This window comes from Vombatus ursinus, unplaced genomic scaffold, assembly GCF_900497805.2.
Source record: "Vombatus ursinus unplaced genomic scaffold, bare-nosed wombat genome assembly UNPS02002507.1, whole genome shotgun sequence".
NCBI lineage: Eukaryota > Metazoa > Chordata > Mammalia > Diprotodontia > Vombatidae > Vombatus > Vombatus ursinus.
This window is the reverse complement of record NW_020942285.1, coordinates 1-5,352: the sequence shown is the minus strand read 5'-3', so window position 1 is coordinate 5,352 and position 5,352 is coordinate 1. Positions and strand designations below refer to the sequence as shown.

General features: G+C 49.2%; 1 long non-coding RNA gene across 1 annotated transcript; it reads right to left on the bottom strand.

Moving 5' to 3' along the window:
• Positions 1-37: 37 nt before the first annotated feature.
• On the bottom strand, positions 38-3,335 carry LOC114048716. The gene is made up of 3 exons (XR_003569785.1): positions 3,142-3,335; positions 2,646-2,879; positions 38-990 (listed from the first exon to the last, which is right to left on the bottom strand). It is a non-coding gene; the product is annotated as an uncharacterized LOC114048716 (long non-coding RNA).
• Between the last annotated feature and the right edge of the window lie 2,017 nt (positions 3,336-5,352).

The window sequence follows — 5,352 nt, the reverse complement described above, 5'->3', positions numbered from 1 at the left end:
CTTGGAGTTGCAATATCTTTCCCTCATCCTTGGAGTCAAATGATACTATCCCAATCTAATACCACAAACTGTATCTTTTTCCTGTTTTCCTTTTCTGTTAGTTAAACATGCTGTTCTCAGCTTGTAACTTTAATGGAAACATTGTACGATTTGGTCATTTCTAAAATTTTTCTGCACACATTTCCACCAGAACACAGAAGACCCAGCCTTCCTTGCGATATGTGGTCAATAGGGAGGGATCCCTTGATCAGGCAACTATCTCCAACACCTCCCTTGTAGAATAAATGATGACACTGTTTCTAATAGATCTGATCATGAAACGCAAAGTTGAGGGGCTCACTTTATTTGCTTCAGCAATTCCTGGGGATGGCTCACCAGGTAGGGGGACAGGAAGAGACAGAATAGGACAGGGATTAGAAAAGAAGGTGATGTGGAAAACAAAGGATATCCATAATGTTTTTTAAAGGAAGTAACACCTGGATTGAACCTCAGGTCCCCCCCTTTTCTTTCCCCTTCTTTTTTGACATTACAGTTTTATTTTTCAAATCAATCACATTATAAGAAATAATGGGGGGGGTGGCAAAGAATGGCTTGTTCATACTAAATTCCCTTCAAACTCAACAGGAAGAGTGTCTTCTCATGGAAAGGTTTGTCTCCCATTGCTCTCCAGCCTTGTGCCCATACCTGCACAGGGCCGAGGTCGAAGCTGGGTGGGCTGGGTGGGCATGGGCAGATCTCTGGGCTGTTCTGGTAACTCAGTTTTATAAGGATTCTTGTGCCCACAGCTGCAGCAGAAAGGCCTTCCAATGCCTTCTCACAATGTCCTTACCCCACAGTTCAATTTGCCTCCAATGTAACAGGCTTCTCTGGGTCCAGGCCTTGTCCTCCCCTGTCACTTCCCCACATTCAGTTAAACCACTTGAAGGTGGAAAACATGTCATTCTTCATCTCTGTATGTTTAACCCTGCGCACCGACATCTCAGCTGTTTGCTAAACTGAAAGTCTCATGTGAGTCTGGGTACCATGAGTCATTTTTCCCAGGCCCCTTTTCCCCACCCCAGAAGAAGCTGACCACTGACTACCAATCTAAAAAAACTATGCCCTGGGCCACAGAATCACAAGAACATAACTGGAAGAGACCTTAGGGGGCCATCTAGTCCAACACCTTCATTTTACAGATGACGAAACTGAGGCTCATAGAGATTAAGTGACTTGACTGAGGTAATAAAACCTATATGTTCATAAGATCATAGGCTTAGAGCAGGAAGGGACCTTAGAGGCCATCTGGTCTAATCCTTTCATTACGCAGTTGAGAAAAATGAGACCCAGAAAGGTTAAGTGACTAACTAAGATGACATGGGCAATAAAAGACAAAGGCAGGAAATGGAGATCAGGTCCTGTTCAAAAGCCTGTTCTCTCTCCACTGGGCCGTGATGTCTACTTCACATCTCCCCCAACTCTGAGATACCATAGGACACCCTGAGACCAAGTCTGAAACAACTTTTAAAAAGGTCATTTCTTATTATAATGTTGACCCCCAACTTCCAGACGGAGGAATATTGCCTCAGTCCCCTCTGCATCTGCCCCTGTGCTCAGTGAGCAAGCTCACATAATAACCTGGTAAAGGGAAAAGAAAATTCAGAGAAAATGCTGCCTTCAGAGCTAGAGAGAGAGGGGCACCCTGCAGTGGTGAGTAAATAGTCAGAGTTAGGAAGAGAGCCTGCTCTCTCTTACTGCCCAGGTCAAGCATCAGCATGGTGTAGTGGGAAAATCACTGCCTTGGGAGTCATAGGAGCTGGGTTCAAATCCCATCTTTGATGCCTGTAACCCAAAACACCTTAGACTAGTCACTTAACTTCCATGGGCCTCAGTTTTTTTCATCTGTAAAATGAAGGGACTCTGAGGTCTCTTCCCTTCTCAATCTTGAACCCTAGAAATAAGGTAACCTTTCTGCATCACAGCAAAGGGTTTTCTTCACCCAGAGTTCCTATGTGCACTGATGAAATCCTCAACATTAACCAAATAAATGGCTTTCTTCCCAGCCCCATGAAATGTAGTAAGGGCCATTGGGTCCAGCCCAAAGAGGAGACAGGACAGCTCAGAATCATCAGGGAAGGTGCATGAATGCACTTCCTGGCCATCTCCACCATGCCTCCTAGATGGCCACCACACCCCCCTGCCCCCAGCTCTCCCTCATCTTCCTCCATTAGAATGTAAGCTCAGTGAGGGCAGGGCCTGTCATTCTTGTTTGTATTTGCATCCCCAGCACTTACAACAGTGCCTGGCATATTGTCAGGAACCTCTCAAGTCCAGAAATGGCTCTTTCCCATGCCTCTCTAGCCTTGAGACTGGAGAGAAACTTCAGATCAGGCGTGCCTCCTTCTGATATGAATCCCTGGCCCTGAATGCCGCTCCCTTCCTCCCATTGCCCAGGGCCAGAGCCGAAAGGGACCGACTCCAACCCCGAGCTTCATGAGACTCCCTTCTCTGACACCCCCTATTAGCAGTCAACCATCTTCTACCCTAGCAGTTCCAGGGAGAGGGATAAAATGAGTCAACACATGTAAAGCACTCTGCAAACTTTAAAGCACTATAGAAATGAGAGCGATTATTAGTGCTGTTGTTGTTGTTGTTGTTATGTTTACCTCTCATGGATTCCCATTCCGCTTTTGACCAGGTCTAATATGTAGGAAATTTTCAAAATCTGCATCTCTGCAACTTCTTTCCAGTGCTTCCAGGCCCTCTGTCTGAGGCCAGACAGACCCTTTAGACAGACCCTTATCGTAGCCTCACTATGTCACGCAGGTGTGGGAGCAGCTGGCCTCGTCAGCTGGATTCTTCTCTGTAGGTTATCAAATCTCAGCTTCCTAAGCAGGGTGCTGTTTTACAGAAAAATGAATTTACACACAACAGCCACACGGTGGCGCTGTGGACACCACGGGCAGTCCTTATGGCTACACAGATTGAATAAAGTCCCTGGCCTTACCAGCAGCAGCCACGAGGTGGCGCTGGAGCGAAACAAATTAAAACAAACCTGAGCCTGACTTAAAAGGCCACAGGATTGCGCTGTGGCCACATATTTACATCCAGCCTCCCAAACTACCTTATAACTCTCACCCACGCGCACCACGCTCTCCTTACCCCAGGAGCACTCTGGACATTGCCTTGTGGCCACACCTCCCCTGCAGAGGAGCCAGAAAACAGCAGCAGAGGGGGCGGGGCAATGGGGAGCCCTGCAGTTCCTGCCCCCATCACACCCCACCCCCGCCAGGGCCAGGCTGCAATCTGCCCACATGGCTGGCCAAAAGGAAGCACAAGGAGCTAACTGCCAAGGCAGAAATGGAGCAGGGCCGCAGTGACCTCTGGGAAAAGGGCAAGGTCACAGAACAGAGGATTCTGGGAGTGGTAGTAGTCCTGCTGCCTAGGACCTACAGGGACGTCACTCTTGCTTGCAAAGGGTGTCTTTCTCTCCAGTAGCTTAGCGTTCTTACTAAGAAGCACAGGACAGGGAAGAGCATGTGGTTTTTGTAAGGAAGAGCAACACCTCTTAGCTATGTGACCCCAAGCAAGTCACTTGTGTCCAAACCTCAGTTTCCTCATTTGAGATAATACTTATAAAGTGCTTGGCACAGTGCCTGGCACATAACTAGGTGCTTAATACGTGCTTGCTCCTCTCCCTTCCCCTCCTTATTTGTAAAATATTACAACTTACAACACCTGTGGGTACTATATATACCCCACAGAGTTTTTGTGAGCCTCCAAAGCACTTTATACAGGCAAGCTGTCGTCAGGAAAGGCAGGGGGAGCAGGGCTCAGAATCAGGGATGTGACTTCTCTGACGCTTAGTAGCTGCAAGACCCTGGCCAAGTCACTCAACTTTTCAGCATCCCACTCTCTAAGGCCATTCTCTAAGAATATAATTTGCAGAGTCCATCAGTCAATAAGCATTTCTTAACACATACTACATGCCAGGAACTGTCTGGAACAAGCTGCCCTGGAAATCATGGGGTTCCCCATGACTGGAAATGGACTGGCAAGGAGATTTCTGCCCAGGAGGTGTGAACTAGATGTTTTCCAAGATTCCTTCCATCAAAGACATTGGATGATTGTGTGTCTTCAGAGATGACAAGGACTTCAGGATTTGGATTTGTGACAGAGGGTGATGGGACCAGCTGTCTGAACAAGGGTACCCATTCCCTGCTCCCAGAAGAGATTGGAGGCTCATTCAGTCGGAACCAGACTTCCAGCACCCTATCTCAGAATACCCTCCACCCTACTCCAGAGGCCAACAGGAAATGTTCACAGCCTTTTCCCCAAAAGAGCTCAGTCCTGCAACCAGGGTTGAACCTTAGGTAGCCTCTGCTGCAGGGGGGCGGGGGGAAGAATGAAGGAGAAAGGTGCACTCTCATGGACAAGCTGGAGTCAGGGAGCTGGAGGGAGCCTCAGCTGTATCAGCCCCCAGGGAAAGGATCTAGTCCCTCCCATGGAGGTCTCGCCTCCCCTGGAAGCAGAGAATGAACTGCCTGAGTGCCATGAGATGCCTGGCTCTGATGTGTTCTCTGTGTGGCCATGGCAGGACTGAACCTGTTTTCTCTTCTGAGAATGAGCATCTCAGAGATCCCTTCCAGCTAGAAGTCTATGACCCTAGGAGATGAAGTTTTCTTTCCTCTGGTTGGCAGTTTGCTCATCTGTAAAATGGAGCAGTTTGCAACTGCAGTCCTAGAGAGCTCCCTGAGCATTCGGGAGACATTGCCTGCACTCACATTGCTAGTAAGTGTCCACAGAGGTGAGATTGAAGCACAGGTCTGGGTTCTAGGTGGCACCAGCCCTCTGTCCAATCCACGAGCGGCCTCTCTCCTAACGCAGAGGCAGCAAGCACTTAATCAATGTTCACTGAACTGAATACTGCTGTGACTGGGAGGGAAGGAGAGGACCAGTCTCTAGCATCACACACCCAGGACTCCACAGACCCCAAGCCGAACTACCACTCCCAGAATGCACTGAGAGTCCACCTCAACACTACATTTCCCAGAGGCCTCAGCGGTGCTCTTCCACTTCCAGGCTGGGCCTTTCACCGCTTTCCCTCCTCCAGACTCTAACAACCTTGCGCTCTGGTCAGGGTGGGCCTGGAGATCAACCCCAGAGGCGCTGGGGGGGACGGTTTGGTGAAGATGTAGGTGGGGGTTGGGGGCGGCTCCCCTTTCCCCCCTCCCTGCAGGCGCTCCACCCGGGGATGCTGAGCAAATCTGTGAGCAGCAGTGGCGATGTGCGGCCACACAATGCTGTGTGCTAATCTGTGTGACCTGCAGCGCCAACATGTGGCCCCTGTGTGCATGGTCAGACTCTAGGAAT